The 18,253-nt window shown below is 39.5% G+C and overlaps 1 long non-coding RNA gene across 7 annotated transcripts in view; it reads left to right on the top strand.

The window, feature by feature from the left end:
* Positions 1 to 18,253, top strand: part of LOC121944973 (uncharacterized) — a 78,956-nt gene that overhangs the window by 12,967 nt on the left and 47,736 nt on the right. For 4 of the 7 annotated variants that reach the window (XR_015776378.1, XR_015776377.1, XR_015776379.1 and 1 more), the window contains exons 4-5: positions 4,992 to 5,060; positions 12,176 to 12,255. This is a non-coding gene — a long non-coding RNA (uncharacterized LOC121944973). Of the gene's footprint in view, positions 1 to 4,991; positions 5,061 to 12,175; positions 14,328 to 18,253 lie in introns of those variants that run through there. The other 3 variants (XR_015776380.1, XR_015776381.1, XR_006105934.2) reach the window with 2 other exon arrangements.

The raw sequence follows: 18,253 nt of genomic DNA, 5'->3' as shown, positions 1-18,253 counted from the left end.
CTTAGCTCAGTGGTGCCAGTTGAGCTAGCATTAGATGCCTCCTTCAGCACGGTGATCCCATTGGCGGTTGCAGTTACATAGAGAGAAAATAGTTCCATTTATTTCCATTATATTCAAGACAAGGCAAAAATCTCTACAGCAGATATCTCCGACACTCTACAACTTACACCAAAACAATCTAGATTGATAAATAGCACCATGAAGAGGAAAAATATGTTTTTGATTTGGGGTTGAACTGTCCCTTTATGTAAATATAATAATTACAGTGCCACGCAAATATTTTTTTTAATGTCACAGCTCTGTATTGATTTATGCGGCTTATTAACAAAATTTTAGCCTTGTTGGCAGAGTGTTTTGTACTTTCCAGAGCACACAGTGAGTGTGAAACCACGCACTCCTCTGGCACTGTTGTTTCAATTTAAATGTAAATTAACTTCTCATAAGCCCTTTTTAAAGCAAATTTTTGAAAAACTGTGTTGGTGTTTACAAAGGCAACATAATAACATGATCTTGCCATATACAAGAGCAGCAGCTAATTGAAACTATGAATCAAAGTGTGACTGAATGACATTCCCGTTTTACGGCGCTGCAGCACAGAAGGATGAATGCCCTGCACAAAGTCAAAAGGTAATGTGATACAGTTAATAATGACCTCATTATTATTCAATTTTTGCATTATTAGTAACACAGAAACTGTGCCAAAATAGTCAAGGCTTATTGGCTCTGTCGAAGTATTACAGTTGAAGTGACAGCTGGAATAGAAAAAAGAGCATTACACAGCGTGCTTGTTTTTTGCATGTTGGAAAGTAAATGGCTGGTTCCTCCTGGTAGTTCCACTCTCTTATTCTTCATACTTTGTATTGACTCATGCTCTGTGGCATGCTAATGCTGCGCTAAGTTTCTTCTGCAAGCTGCTGGGGGGTTGTGATAAAGAGGCTCGGCTGTATGAGGGGTGCTTGGCTTTTTCTGGTTGGTTGACTTACCAGAATGTTGTTCTGTTAACTAACCTCAAGTAAATGGCAAGCGTTCTCTTGTGCCCTCTTTTGCTGTACTCTCTTGCTGAGAATAATCCGCTATTATACATCTGTAAAAAATGCAAGCCATGTGCCAAGCTGGAGGCTCTCAGAAGCGGCTGTCATCATATCCCACTTGATCTAAGGGGGTAATTCACCTAAATTTGCAATTTACATTGGCAAATAGTCTCACTGATTGACATTTAGAAACATTTTGTTTGAGACAAAGTATTTTAAAGTCCCATTTGGTCAACCATTAAGGATATGGAACTCAATGAATCGATTTTATGAAGTCTGATTTGCTTAAAAAATTATATGGGCTGAGTATTAGTGTTAATGGGATGCTGAATTACATAGTCAAGAGTTTAATTCACTCAAATGCTGCTTTGTCAGATTTGTGAAGTTTCTAATTCAGACTTTAAACTCGCTATAGTTTCTTAAAGCTGCACTCATCTGATGTTTTTCACATTAGTAACCCCCAGAGGAGTATCACCCATCTCTACATTTTCCCCTCAGCTCTAAAGGAGCCTTTTAGTCTGTGATTTTATCATTGTTTTGGTTGACCCAGATTCAGAATTAAAGCAGCTGTATGTAACATTCAGAGCATATCCAGGACTGCACATGGTTCTCAAAAAATGGAGTTAGCTGAGCTGCAGAGAGCTGTGCCTGCAGCTAATGGTGCTAACTCAATAAACCATGCTAATAACAGCAACAGTGCTGGCAGAGCTAATGTTGTTAACTGGCAAAAAAACAGGAGGGTGGGTGTCACGGTTCCTCGATAATGACGCTCAGATATCGGTGGTAACTGTTGTATCAGGACAGTACAGAGCAGAGGGGATTTTTTTAGCCAGGGGCTGACACATATACACTAACATACACTTTCAGCTGGTGTGGCTGCCACAACAACCCATTTCAGATTTAACAACACACAAAGAGGGAGTATGACTTCATTCTCTGCTCAGAATGTCATTACTTGACTATACCTTTACATACCAAATAGTTGTTTACGTTTATGCTCTGAATGTCGCATACACTGCCATTAGAGCTTTAAATGTTTGAGCTGTTGAAGCTAAAAGAAAATATATTGTTTGGTTTGGTGGGAACAAAACAGAGCTTAAAGGATAATGGACTTTGAACTTGTATTTATTAGGTGACCAGGACTACTGGCAAGTGTTTGCTAATTTGTTTACCTTAATAATGTGGTAATACATTAATATAAGGGGATATTTTGTAATTGGCTAAAATGCAATCATAAAACCAACTGGCTATCATTTGATGACAGTTTAGATATTTACTGGCGACACTGGAACTCCAAATATATTTGCCGTCGCCTCTACCAGCTAAATCTTTGTCAGACTGATACCTGATGGCTTCTGAGGTTGCTTTAATTTTAATATTGCACTCATGGGATTGCAATTTGCTTACATACAATCAACAGTCAGTTTGTGCAATAACTCTTCTTCTTTACATAATAACAAAATCTTCATCATGCAAACATATCTTAGAGCCACGTCCAAGTCGTTGAGCATTGTGATTTTTTGTTTTGCTTTTCATTGTCCCCTTGAAGAATGATTAATTGGCCTGCAAATCATTTTAATTCTGCCAGTGGCTGCTGCTGTCCATTTCAGCCACTCAGAGAAGTGACTGCTGATTGAGGATAGAAACTGACCCCTGATTACTTGATTTGCTGCGCTTCACTGAGAAAAGCAATCTCCTCATTACTCCTAAGCTGTCAGTGACATCAAAGAGGCTTTCCAGACTCTTCCTTTAAACAGGAAAAGATTCTGGTCTGAGTAATGCGGGTTTGTACTTCTATAGGGAAAAATTAAAATTAAAATCTACTGCAAATATCTTCTGGGAGGCAAATTCAATTTCAGATTATGCACGTATCATGTCTCTCTTTGTCATTACTGAGTGTTCAAACATCTCTTTTGTCTTTGTCTGTCTCCTGTTCTTTATCAGAAGGGCAAACAGACGTCGTGTATACTTGATAAATAACCACCCCCCAAATTTACACTTCCCTGGTTTAGTGTTATTCCGATGCAAATCTCTGCAGATCTGAAAAAGTGGGGATCAATTGCATCATTGTCTGTTTTCAGGGCAGCTCAGGTGCAGCTTTGTATTCTCTGCCGGAGCCTTTCAAATTCCACAGAGGCTGAGTTAGTGTTAAAGCATAGCAGTGGCATGAAGTTGTGAGCTTTTACTTGTCATTGAACCATTCTCTGAAACTGCTGCTGCTCTCAGCAGGGGACCAGAGGTAAAAGAGGTGAGGGGAACAGTAACAGCTTTCAGTTCCACATTTGAACTATCTAGCCTTGTAAACAATCCCTCCAAGCATGGAGAGTGACATTTGAACGCCATTGAGGCACACGCAGGGCAATAAAGTATCCTGTGTTGACCCCTTGCTTATCTCCCCCTGACCATAAAGCAATGAAAAAGTCCTGTTTGTCATCCAAAAACAGCAGATATTTACTGCCCCACAGCCCAAAATGACAATATTATATCTGCAGGGGTTTGATACTCTTGTTGATCATTGACCATAAGTTAATGTTTACTTTGTTGACATTTTTGGCTTCAGAAATCAAATGTAAAACTTAATGTTCCTTGCTTTGGACAATTTGTGGATTTTGAAAATAACATGTTTTTCTTCTGTCTTGTTAAGAGTGCCCACTAACTACTACCAAAAATCAATGGGTACTAACAAAATAACCAATCGTGGATACGAGCAAAAGTAAGAGAAAATTTGTTCGAATATCATTTCTCATATGAGGCCCATTGAATTCCAGAAATCAGTGGGTACTAACAAAATAAAAACAAATTTGTGGAAATGAACAAAAGTTAAGAGAAAGTTTGTCATATATTATTTCTTGCATGAGGTCCATTGTTTTAGAAGTCACTAGTACGTTTTAAGTCTTTGCAGATCTTGACTCAAGTCTTACGGCAAGACTGTCAAGTCCCAGGTCAAGTACCAGACAGACTAATGATATGTTAAATTTACTGAAATCATGATGGTTTTTAACAGTTGTATTTTTTGTTAAAACAAGTTTTCCCAAAAACTGTTTGTATGTTATTGTACATATGTAATGATCCAGTAATTTGTGCATAACCCATGTATTTGTGCTGTGATCATGTGATCAAGGCCCTGACAGAAGTAGAAAAGAAAACGCGGTGCTTTAAGTTATTTTAAGGTATTTCCTTACCATGTTTGTCTTCCTAAACCTTGTAGCTTCACTTGACTAAACCTAACCTCCGTAACTTCACGTCAATTACGTAAATTTACATCATGGACGTAACATCAGTTATCTGCCACGAATTCATGAGATACTATACAAACAGTTGTCTGAGGATATGTTACTGCATTCAGCTTTTTGTTGACCACAGTGCAGTTTTTGTACCTGAGTACAATTATCTTAGGTACAATTTCTTCCAACTGGTGCTCGGTAATGGAACTTTTAACTTGCTGCGGATGAAGAGCACTGATGTTGGTTAATTCACGAAACGTAGGGAAATGAATTGATTAATGGCAAACTTTTGACGTGACATACCTTTTAATCATTGGACTTGGTGTCAAGTTTTTTTTTAAGTCAAAAGTCTAAGATAGGTCATGAGTCATTGCTGTTAAAGTCAGGTCTTTTGATTTTGTTAAGTTGAGCCTAATGTCATTAAATTCGTGACTCAAGTCTTACTATAGTCCAAGTCATGCGACTGAAGTCCACACCTCTGTTTCCTATCTAAAATATTTTCAGTAAGCCCAAACCCTCATACAGAAAATCCATTTCTGAGGGCTTAATGACGATGTGTCATTGCACATTTTTAAGCTGAAACAGCAAAGCGGTTTTATATGGCATTTTTGGAGACACATTATCTCTTGGTTAGACATTTTTGTTGGGTTTCCACTCTAATTAACTGGCTTATTTGCAGCAGTTGCTAAGTCATATCTGTTGAGGAAATATGACTTTAATGTTTTTGTCATTACAGGACGCTATAACTCAGGAGGTGATCAGTTTTATCAGCGCTGTCGTGAGCCACCAACAAAGGCCCATTAAGGTAATAAATTACATAATTTCCCTTTAGCCTACTACTAAAAATCCTGACAGTGGAATAACTGGACAGAAATGGATTTTCTCCTCAGAAAGTTTTTTTGTGCTCTGAAAGTTATTTCAGTTTAAAGCCCTGTGGATGTGAAGCAGTGCCTGAAATCTTTCCCGTTTAGCAACGTCACAGAGGCCATTTAAAAGTAAATCGTACTCATGAGAAATGTTGGAAGCTGTGTTTTGTTTCTGCACCTCCAGGGAATAAAAACTACAATGCAAAAAGAGCTGTCTACCCACATCTGCAAAACTGCCACTGAGCCACGGGGTGAGGTGGCAGAGGGAACAAAAGTCGGAGGTTAGCAAACAAAAAGGTCAAAATGGGTTTGTTTCAAAATAGAGGCAGAACCCGAAGCCCGAAGTTTACTTAGGCTGAATTAAAGATCTGTCATAACACTGGGTGGAAAGCACTTGAAAAGCAAGATATCCTCAGATCTCGCTGTGCTGAGCTCCAGCTATGCACATTCATAATGACACAGTAGTTTTATCTTGTGCTTTGTTGTTTTAATTAGCCTCATAGACATTTGTCTCAGTAATATCAAAGTGCACCCTATGATCTGTGTTTATTATTGTGAGACCTGTTAAATATTTTTTTCGCAAGAACTCTTCATTTTGTGTACTTGGTTAAATGCCTAGTGTTGATTTGTGAAAGGAAACAGGTGTCTAAGCAGAGGGCAAATGAAACAACCACAGTTTTCATTCCTTTTAAAAGAAGCCAGAGGTGATATTGCTTGCGTCTCTTACCATTCATCCTTTTCAACATAAAAGGTATATTTCACATAAAAGGCGCGACACACTGAAGTCTAGAGGTATCAGAGTTGTAGACAGGGTCAGGAGGAAAAAAAAATGTTTCTGTCAATTTTCACTTGTATGCAGGAATTCACTGGTAACCCTGTAATAGGGTTAACACCACAGCAAACATCAGAGGTAGTGTGCAATTTATCAACAGCTTACTTTAGAGTTGGGATTTCTTTTTGCCCTGTGTCAACTTGCCATGCCAGAGCTGAGGTGTGAAACAACAAAAATCGAATAAGTGTAAAGCCCCTGCACACCCACAAAACACCCACACAGGTGTTTTTACTTCTGTTGCATGATAAGACTGCATCTCGGGACTGTGTTGGCATATAACACCTGCGCTTAATTAACCCTCAGCCTTCTGTTGTTTTTTTTTTGTGGGGCCTGACTTGTGCGTTTATTTTGGGTTGTGTTTGAAATGTTCACAGAATCAGTCCATATGAACACCCCCTTCGTGGTATTTGTGAATTTGTAAGTGTAAATTTTCTGGATTTGTTTGCTGACGTTTTCAGAAATGGATGCTAATTATTTTCTTTAAAGTTTATGTATTATCATTTTAGTTATGGAGAGTTGGTCTTTGTAATGTAATATATCTGAGGAAAGTACTGATCTTTTTTCTCTGATACTATGCCTTTTCATTTTGTGCATTACGTGTCTCACTTGCTAGCTTGCTAAATTGTTTGCCTCTATGCCTCTAGACGTTGGCAGTACCATCTATGTCGCTGTTGCCTGGCAGCAGGACTCTCATGAAATAAACACTTGAACGCCAAGTGTGTCATGTACAAGACTTCCCATGTGGTAACTACAAACTCGAGTTCCTTTCGAACGCTGCCGAACTATCAGACACTAGTTCCAGCAGAAAAAGAGATGCAGTAGTACAATGGAGTATGAATAAAAGTCGTTGCTAGTAGGGGTAGTTCAAATCAGGGCGGGGCGGGTAATCACAAAGGCGGGAGAACACACAAGACAGGAAGTAAAATAAAACATGGCACAAGAAACGAGTGTGACAAGAAACACTAAAAATGACTAATCGAATGCAACAAGGAAAAACCCAAAACCCAGAGGACAAAATCCTTATGATAACTGAATATTAAAAACAGAGACAGATACCAACATATCTAACTGAAGATATATTCCCCAGAAGTCTACAAACTGGAGGTTTTTTAAATTTAATTTAATTTTATTTAACCTTTGTTTAACCAGAAAAAACACCTTATGTTGCTGCCAAGACTGGCAGCAACATAAGTTGCAGATAACATAGAACAAAAAAATGCAAAATCAAAAAAGCAACTCCAAAACAAGCAATATAAGAACACGAAAAACAACACAAAATGAAAATACTGCAAAGAAAGTATTTTTTAAAAAAAAAAAAATTAAAAAAATTAAAAAAGTACATTAATATATGCTATAAGTGATGCTTCAAAGCAAGAAAAGCTAAAAGATGAGCTAAAATACACCCTGACGTCAGCATAGAGTTGATGGTGTACAAAATTCCTGCAACAGTGCTTTAATACAGCCTAGAGGAACCAAAGAGTGCAACTTCAAATCCTTCTGCAGAAGATTCCACATAAAAATGAAGGTGTAGATGAAGGCTCTTTTGCCAGCTTCGTACATATCCCTAGGTATAGAAAATTAAATTCACGAAACGTAGGGAAATGACACACACATATACACATAATGGAAGTAGGCCCATAATAGTTCTGTAAATAAGATAATGCCAATGAAAAAGTCTATGAAGTTTAAAAGACAGCTACCTAATTCAAGTATAAAGGATACAGTGATAAGTAACAACTTGTAATGAATCTCAATGAACTGTAATACAGAGAACATATGCCCATGATCAAGCAAAAATGTAGTGGCGACCTGTCTTTTTACTTCATGATCTCACACAAATTTGTGAAATGACCACAAGCTTTGAACTCTGCATTATGTGGTGGTTGCATGTATTGTGTTAAAATTATGTGGTGACTGGCACAGTTGAGTTCAGGCAACAAAAACGCTTGGTTAGGTTTCAAAGAAGATCTTGTTTATTGGTTTAAATAACAAAGCCTTTAGGAAGAACATGGGAAAATGCAGGAGGTCTGACAGTGAAACAGGGAAAACACACACTAAATACAGAGGCTGTTAATGAGGGACACGTGCCAGCAAAGCTCATTTGGAATAGGTGAAATTAACCAAGGCGGGGCAGACAATCACAAAGGTGGGAAAACACACAAAGGCAGGAAGAAAGACAAGACATGACGCATGAGGAGTGATCTTCACAATAAAACATAATACGCTCCACATACTCAACACATAATGCAGTGTTGAGGTTTTGTGTTAATTTCACATATTTCTGTGTGACCTGATTTAGGATTAACAACCTTTAATATTGTTATTAGTACACAGAGTTCCTAAGTTCCCTACTCTGACCAACTCCTACCTGACTTGAGATCTAATCAGGCAAGGTGATTAAAAACACCTGTGTGAGTGTGTGGGGCCTCTAAATAAAAAGAAAAACTGCGAGGCAGCATTTTAGGCAGAATTTAATGAGTTTGAAATTGGTATATTAGATACAGAATCTTCCCAAACAAACACAAATGAAAAAAAGAAAAGTACCATTTAAATGAAACTTTTCCAATAAAAATGTGTTGTTGTTTTTTTATCCACACCCACTGGCTAGGTTGGAGTCGGTCAATGATAAAAAGTGGGTCCAACTGGGCGATCAATAAAGACCAGTGGAAATTAGTACTGTCAACACTCCAAGTCTCTCCTCAGAAGTTCTACAAAGTCACTGTATAAGCTCCAGTGGTAGCACGGAGCGCTTTTAAAGGTGTACACTGTTAATTGAGGTCACTACAAAATAAGCAAACAATATCAAAGCAAACAAATGGAAATATGCAGCAGAGGTGTGAATGCATTAGTGATTCCAGTGTCGCCTAGCTGATGTTCTTGCAGGGCACCGTCTTGCCTGGTTACCTTCCGCTTGACGACAGCTCCAACAGACACTTTATTCCAGACTTCCTCTTTATACACAGTTGGCTGTCTTAAGCCTTTCACCTATCAGTTAGAGCCCCTGAAAAAGGTTTTAAATATTTAGTATTACTCTACAATATTAATCATTCAAGACATAATGAGCAAACAATTGAAGTTAACTTAATTTAACTTTCATTTATTAAGACTTTAATACTCCAACACTCAGTTTATCTGCTTTAATCGGGGTTGTGTGGGTGTGGTTTGAACATATTTTGACAGATCTGGCACCAGAAGCAAACTGCCCTAAAACTGTCATCATTTTTTTATTCAAATGTTACTAAACTCTGAACATACAACCACTTAAAGGGATAGTTTGAATCTTTTAAAGTGGGTATGAGGTACTTATCCATAGTCAGTGTAGTACATGTCAGGTGGCATGACCCCTTTTAGAGAGGCAGGCAGCAGTACTGATGAAACATTCTGGCCTCCTTACGAAAAAGGCCCTTAAGTCTCACAATAAAACAAACAAACTGACTGAGACAGCAGTAGACCAGTAGCTCCTGCATTCTGCATGGAGTCTGGTGGCTTTGACGAGGACACAGATAAGTAAATTATGTCAATAATGACTCCCCCATGGGAACAAGCTGTCTGCTTCAAGGTAAAGCAGTGACAATATTCTCCAGAATTCCCCTAAACTGCTGTGAATTATTTTATGAGGAACTTTTCAGCCCATTCTCACTCCGAATTTGTCAAATAGCTCTGTTCTGTCAGTGCTTTTGGTGTAAGTGCGTGACGCCAAAAGGCACATTTTGCATGTGCATGGTACGCCGCGATGGCGTCAGCTGTCGATGCCACCTGCTGCATCCCCTTGATACGTGCATGGGCGGTGTCACTTGAGAACGTGGTTGGAAGAAACCTGGTGTGAGAGCATGAAACGCATCAGGACAGTGTCAGGTTGAAACGCTGCCGATCATGACATAATATAAGGAGAGCGAGGGCACTAGATAGATTGAATGAACTCTGCACCTTGAAGCGAGAGTCCGGTGATCATTTACTGTTGGAATGTGATGCCTTTTTTCTACACCTAATCATGTGCCTCTTTGCCCTAAACTAAAACATTTGTGACTTTGTTGCCTAAACCTAACCATGCGTGCTGTTGTTGCCTTAACACTCATATATTTGTTTACATAACAGTATCGGCATCCTGGAGCACAAACAGCAGACATGGGAGGATACTTGTAATATGTAGACACAGAGAACATATGATGAGTTGGGATGAGAACGTGTTGGATTTTTTGTAGGTGGCAAAAATACATTTCTGTGCTGCCCCCATCCCCAACAGTACATTGCTTAGGTTCTGTGTTGATACTCCTGCTTACTTCTTCAAACTGACATCTACTGTATATAATACACTGACTATGGATAACTACCTCATACAACCCCACTTCAAAAGATCCATCTCTTTCAGGTATTCTGGTCCACAGAACGTCTCACCCTTTGAACCTGAAGGGTTACATAACCCTGTTTCCCTAGTTGGAGTATCTCAGGTCAGGGGCTGAAGCTTCCCCAGTAGGATAGCGCCACCACCATCACTAAACACACACAATCACACAGCACCTGTCACCCCCGACACTGACACGTCCACTCCCAACCTCCCTGGCACTGTGGTTTTCTCAGTGGTGAAATGCTTGCATTGTGAAATTGCCTCCTCCTCAGGGAGCTATTCAATCACTCCAGGCTCCGGCCCACAACAAAACGGGCAGTCCACCCAGGGAGAAAACTAATGTGCGATTCCTCCTATTTGCCACGGAGGCCAGGGAAAGAAAAATCTCCCTTTCGGAGGCAATGAATGGGCTGCTTCCCAGGTTATGGGTGCTCCAATGAGTTGATTAACTTCACAAGGACGAAATGAAACTTTTTGCTGACCAATTTATGTGATTGGTGGCGAGCCAAATGATGTGTTAGAGAAGAGATGGGTTTCGGGGCACCACTCATCTCTTCAAATGAGACTTGTGAATTAAATCAAATTGAGGACATGCATAGGAATAACGGACTACCACTTTGGGAGGCCATGTACACAGACAACTCGAGTTAGTGTCTTCATTAGATGGGCTGTCTGAAAAACACTGCTGATTGGCTCTATGTGCTCTTGCATAGTGGCCCTGTCATTAATTATGTATACACTTGGTGGTGATGCCACACCATGTCTGACTGACCAGAGCTGAGATAATGACAACTGAGGTCAAAATATCAGGCTCTACCTGCCCGCATTTGTATTCTGGTCACTAACTCGAGGCCAGCCTCACAGGCATAATGCTAGGTTAATAGATGTATAGACCAGCGGGATATTTATCCAGCAACTAGTGTGTATGGTAGAATCATTTGTCTCTGTTTGTGCAAGGAATAACATTTGAGCATGCATGTTATTTTCTTTGACTCTTTTAATTACAGTTGTTTGCATTGGAAAAATGAGTTAATTGACTGTAATAAAAATGACAGACTTTGACCGAAAGCAATCTTTATCCCTGTCAGATGAAAGGAGGCATTCAGAAGACCTCAATTTAACCTAACTTTCTGACAGTATTCACAGAGTGCGATGCTGAAACAGACCTCTACATGTATTATCTGAAAACTTGGCAATCCAACATAATATTTCATTCGGCCTTTAAGTTAAAGTTTGAAAACTCTCACAAGCAACTTTGCGCCGTGTAAGATTCAGACATTCTTTCGCTTTATTTGACACTTAAAACAGCCTAAAGAGATGCGTGGCACAAATTATTAGTCAACAGAGACTTCATAGAAATCATTGAGACTCAAAAGTAATCCGTTCCAAGCTCTACTTGGATGTTGACTAATCTGGCTTGATCAAGGAAAAGCTGAGGTACGTGGTAACTGTGATCTAAAATACAAAGAGGATGATGAGTCACAGTCAGGCTGTGTCTTGTAGTTAGTGTGACCCGACATTCAAACTGTGTTAAAGCATTTACCTCACTGTAGCAGGTTGACTCCTAAATTGTTCTTAGAATTCAAACTCCAGAAAATCCAGAATATCAATTTCCTGCATAGAAAGTGTAATTGTTTGGGGATTTGTTTTCACTCAGTCACTTTGCCTGCAGTTTACTTCACACAAGATTCATTAGGCTTGATCATTTACCTTCAGTTCATGCACTGACATTTATGTTATGTGCATGCTCAACCAATTAATGAAACCTTCTTACATTTGTTTTATCAGCAATGATGGCTTCGACAGTTAGGGAAGTCTGTGTTCACCAATTCTTTCAGCCGGGTGTTTGCGCTGAAACCTGCTCGTCTCTTTTCTAGGACGATGACATGGAAGACGTGCCGCTTGGTGCTGATTAGGAGGCTTTATCATCTGTTACTCAGTCCCACCCCTCTTGTCGGTGAGTCACTACCCAAAGGTAGTAAAGAGGGTTAGGTCTGCTGCTGGCTGTCTGCCCAGCATCTCCTGAGACAGCAGGGAAATGTAGTTCTCTGGGACTAAAGAGCAGAGTTCCTCCAAAGGCCATCCCCTCTGCCCTCATCCTCTGGGACAATGGGTCGACAGTGGCAGCCTGTCACTAAGGAACAAAATTTCTACCTTAAACAGGAAAATCACTGTCTTTCTGCTCCCTGACTCTGTCGTTCATGACTGGCTGCCTTAAAAACAACTTTATTCTACAGCACAGTTTCTTTTCTGCTTTGCCCTCAAAATTTGGTGGTTAAGGAGAGGCAGGTCTCCCCCTGTAGAAGCCAAAAAAAGTTAAGCCCCCCACCCCTAACCAGACAATATTTTTTTATCGATCATTGACAATAACTGGCAAGTATCTAACAAAAAGGGATCCATGTTGAATATTATTGAAGTAAAGGGCAACCCAATCAGCATCAGCAACATGAGCAGACTCTTTTTGGTTTAAATTCTCTACATAAATCACACTGAGTCAGCTTTGAATATTTTCCCCTGGTCATCCACACCCCACCTGCAGTGGCTTGAAATTGATTGTCGTCGGGCTGAAAAGATTCCAAGATTGCCCCTTAACAGAGAGGGCATCCATCTCTTTTTAGCTTCAGCCAGAGCAGCGGGTTAGAGTTGTCCACTTTTGGCGACTTTCCAATGGCTCTTACTAGCAGGCAGATCCAAGAAAGAAACACTGTTTGCATCTTTAAATCTTTTGACTTTTACCCTCCACCTTTTGCTCTGCATCAAGGATCAGCAGGGAGTCTCACGTCTTAAACAGAAAGTTTCATGTGTTCAGGTCATTCTCCAGGTTACTGTGGTTGTATACTGTACATGTGTTTCTCACCCTCGTGGTAATATCATGTAATGTGCTGCATTGACACTAACCTTGTGTTAGACATCTGTTCAACACTGCCTTCTGTATGTCAGCTAGCATGGATAAGGTGTTTCAATCAGGCCTGAGTGGGTTATCGCTGACCTATGGCTTAAGAGATGTCGCCTTGCATATTGAAACCATGGTTCCATGGACACAGGCCGCGCCCTCTCACCTCCTCCCACTGACATTCTTATAGATGCCGAGGAATTCATGCACAAGGAATACAGAGAAGCTAGCTCTGACAGTACATGGAGCCAGCTGCAATCTCACTGGCTAGGATTTTTTTGACACATAGATAATGGCTCATTTTTAACATGCACAAAATAGTCAGTTATCAAAATGAGTATTCCACTAATACTGAATTACATTTCTATAATACTGCATACATGTAGCTGTGCATACTCTCATTAACACGACCAAACATGTTGTTTACCATATCAAAATATGGTACAACAGTTGGAGCTGATTGTCATTTTGCTTCTTTGCATCAAAATAGGATTGTTTCCACAGTTTCCTCATGACTAGTTGAATTGTTGGCCAGACTTGTTGGACTCCCTCTTTTCTCCCTTCACTTTCTTGAAAAGGTTGGTGCTGCAATATTTGTGCATATCAAAAAACTTGTTAGCATCCAAGTCTTTCATAAAGTTTAAAAGCAGTTTGCTTCTCCTTCAAACCAGAAGTGCGGGATTTTCTTTTGCTCGCATCTCTACCCCACAGCTTTGCAAACTGTTGGCAAGTTGGTTTGTGTACAACGTATCCATGACAACGCACCGAGTAGACCATAGACAGTGAGAGCCCCAGCTGATACACATAACACTGACTTGGCTGTATAAATGCTCAGTTCTCCTAAAACCTGAATAATACTGGCATATCTTAATTGGAAAATGCTAAATTCGGAACACAGCCTAATTTGGAATATTTAAATGGAATATGCTGTTAAAATGACCATATTAAATTCAGAATATTGTCAGTTAAAATGTTAAAAAAAAAAAAATTGGCGTGCATGTAACCTTATTATTTGCTTGCTTTAAATCCTGATCTTTGTAATGATTCCATTGCTTTAGGTCCTCTCCTACAAATGTAACTTTCAATACTGATAGCAAAATAACAGTAAATGGCTAATAAAGGTTAGATGAGCTGCAGATGCTATCTGTGATTGTATATCTACCACCAATCCAGAATACCTTTATCATTTGCATCTTGAGCATGCTGTTTGGATGTGATGGTGTATATGTTGACTCCTACGATATTGTCAGGCCAGCAATCGCAGCCAATTAGTGTTTCATTCAGATACACTAACAACTGTCTTATTACGAGGAAATATCAAGAATGAAAATCTGAGCAAATAGTTCAGATTTCTAGTGTGTTATGAAAGACAAAGGCCCTCTGTCACCTCGACAAATGCATAAACTTTTGGCAACCCTATAAGCTTGTTGTTGTTCCACAGCCCCAGCCTGTCCAAAAAATGTTTAAATAGGAAATCGGGGTAGAGGGAGGGGAAGAGAGAGAGAGAGAGAGAGGATGGACTAATCCGCCTCAGCGACTTTGGGACAGGCTTGCTTCTCCTTCAGGGGTGGTGAACATGGCTGAGAGCTGCCAGCCTGCATGCACAAACACAGACTGATCCCACATGAGCAGAAGAGACAAAAATGAGAGGAAAAGCAGAGCAGTGATAGTGACAGTGTAGTACAGCACCGTGTCAGAGCTGAAAGGTCATACGAGCAGAGTAGGCCTAGTTATGTAGTCGGAACAGATGCGGCTTCCAAATAGGACATTCCATAAAGCATTGTAACAGCCGAATGTGACTTATCCTTTTTATTCTCCACAAGCATCCACAAAAGCTGACATAGATACCTTATTTTTGTGACGATCTGAAGTTTAATCAAAGCTAAAGTAACTGTAAAAGCTTAATTAGTGTTGACTCCTCACATCTCATCAGTATAAAAAACTTAACACTTTGAGGCACAGGGACAAAACTTAGAAATCTTCAATCATCGTTGTTGCTTTGACTCAAACTTATGCTTATTAGTCGTTCTCTTATAGAGGAACTAGTTATTCCCTTGGTCTAAGACAGACAAAAAAATATTAGAAATTAACAACTCTCCCGAATTTAAAAACTAGAGCTTTAAAACTAAAATTTGGGCTGTTATGAAGTATAAAGTCTGGAACTGCGCCACAAAAAATTAATTCACAAAGATGTTAGATGATGCTGAGGGTGCCTAGGGGAATGTTCGGAGTATATGGGTACATTTTCTGTTTCAGAGCTGAGGACATCAAAATAGTTGAAGGCCAAATCCCATTTCCTATTTGTACCCCTACCCCTTGCTTTCTTGTGCCCCTTTGGAATCGAGTTGTAAGTGGTAGTGGATGAAATGTTTCCCTATCAAATGGGACAATCCTTGAAGATCCTGATACTTAGTTTTCAATAGTGTCGACGTAAGGAGACACCACTGTAGCGATGATGGTATTATCACAATGACATAAGCCATTTATCTGATGACAGAGACGGAAAAGCATGGACGCTTGAGATACGTTTACAAAGTTCAGGTGATCAGTCCATCAAACAAACTATCAAATAAAAAAATAACACTGTGCTTCCTTGCCATCCTACTAGTGGTACTCTGTAGGCTAACATTAGCAACCTGTGTTCCTACCCTGTCAGTCTGCACAGATATTAGAGGAGTGGTTACAAGAGCAGCAACTTAGCTGCTGGACTTAGTTAAAATTTTGGGTGTCATATGACATCAGAAGTGGGGGTTTGTGATGTGGAAATATGTCAAAATGCAAGTGTCATGCAAAATCCTGCAATAACAATGTTGGCTAGCCAGCTCTGAAACTACGACATAGGCACAGGACTAGTGATTTTTTTGTTATGTATTTTATAAAGAAAAGAACCATAATATATTTAAATGATATCTCATTGAGAGGAAACAACAACAACAACAACAAAAATTGGTTACTTTTATTGCTTATGTAGCCATGGAGTGTGCCGCTGCAAAGCCTCCGCTGTGTAGCCCTAACACTGCCCTTTATCCCAACAAGAATTGGGACACTCTACCTGTATACGAGAATACACAAAACAGAGGGTGTGGGCTAAGTGGTAGTGTCCAGCAGTTTACTAGGATTGGGCCTGAGGCTCATTTGGGTATTAAAAAAGTAAACAAACATCCTGTTGGTCCACAAAATTAGTCTCCCATTGATTGTCTGTGGAGCAGCTCCGGACTTTATACTTCTTTGAGACTTACTAATCTGGTTTCTGGCTTTGAGAGAGAGCAGCTTATGTACACAAGTACTGATTGATCTTTCCAAGGCCTTAAAAATAACATACTGGTATTCCAAATTTAAGTGGGATTTATTTTTGCCCTGTTAGATTCTCTTTTGGCTGAGCCCCGAAAGTTTTTTTAAAAGAAAAAAGACATTTTCCTCAGGGTCCCATGAGTTGTTACTCAGCCATAGGCTGTTAATGAGAAAGCGGACATCACTGCAGCACATGCTCCTTCTGATTCAGACATTGAGAGTGATTAGTTGGTGCAGAGTCCTTATAAACAGCCTCAAGTGCAATTCAGAGAACAGGAGCTCTTAACGTGTAAGCAGAAGGCTATAAGAATATTAGTCATGCAATTTTTTGGGAAGTTGAAGGACACTGCAGCCAATTAATGTATGAAAATAGTCAATTAGATGTTTTGCAACTCTTCAGATTTTTTACTTTCTAAACAGCAACAAGAGCCTCAGTCATGGTCTTGCATGTCAAATACCTGTTACCTCAATTTGCATTTAAAGCCTTCAAAACAGCCCATTAAATTTATTAGTTTTTGAGCTTAGGTCACCAATACAATGTATTTTTCACAGCTGTCAACTGCTGAATCATATTTATTCAGATGACATTTGACATTTATCAAGCTATCATCAACCCAATCATCCGAAAGAGTGTTGGCCTCGATTTTTTAAATAACATTCTCTACATTTGCATGCTGTGGTTTTTGTTATGTAGCATATACATTGAAATTTGACATCTTAACAAGGCTGTGGTTAATGTGTGGTTAGATTTAGGCCCAAATACCATTTGGTTATTGTAAGAGAAGATGTTTTGGCTTTAAATACCCAGTTTTGGGGCATGATAGCAGCAGGAAAAGCCGCAAAGTCTCAAAAAAAAACAAGTTTTTGGTGCTACTGTCCTGTCAGGAAAAGCAGCATTGTCTTTATAAAAAAAAACAACTGCTTTTTGTTCAGCTGTTGTGGCAGGAAAACCAATGATGTCTTCATAAAAACAACCCATTTTGTGCCATTATTTGGTGGAAAAACTAGCCCCTGTCCTGGCAGGGTAAACAGTGATGTTTTGATAAAAAAAAACTGGCAGCAAAAGCAGTGACGCCTTGATTAAAACAACCACTTTTTGTGCAACTATCCCATCACGAAAAGCAGTGATGTCTTCATAAAAAAACAACCACTTTTCGTGAAACTATCCTGTCAGGAAAAGCAGTGACATCTCGGTGAAAAACAACAGCTTTTCGTGGCACTGTGCCCACAGGAAAAACAGCAATGTCTCGACAAAGAACAACCGTTTTTCATGCAACTATCCTGGCAGGACAAGCAGTGACATCTCTGCAAAAAATAACCACTTTTTGTGGCTAAAAGGCCAATGAAAACACAACGAGTGGTTGCTATAAAAACACAAGCACTTAGAGCCTAAAAAGTCATACAAATGTAATGCATTTGGGACATTTTTGACATTTTCGCCGTTTCTTCTGGCAACTAGTGTCAACATTATTCAAAATTTGAAATTATAGGAGCAATTGGATTTGTGATCTAGATGGAACTGGAGTAATATCTAGGGTCATACTGGATAAATCCAGGTAGAAGAAAAAGAATGAGGGGGCATGTTTTGCATTTCAGCTCAGCCGTGAAATAAGATTAAAAAGAAAAGAAACAGGTGTGATCAGATTAGCAGTCATCCATGTATTCACTCATCATTTTTGCACTATGAGGAAATAATTCGACAATTAGCCCTGCCAGAGTTTCCAATTAGAGGTCGACTAGCAACGCTTTCGCTCACAGCTGAGCTCTCTCT

The sequence above is a fragment of the Plectropomus leopardus genome, chromosome 4 (genome assembly GCF_026936395.1).
Source record: "Plectropomus leopardus strain MGB_pleo_1.0 chromosome 4, ASM2693639v1, whole genome shotgun sequence".
Lineage (NCBI taxonomy): Eukaryota > Metazoa > Chordata > Actinopteri > Perciformes > Serranidae > Plectropomus > Plectropomus leopardus.
The sequence above is the reverse complement of the archived record's forward strand: the minus strand, read 5'-3'. Positions and strand labels throughout refer to the sequence as shown.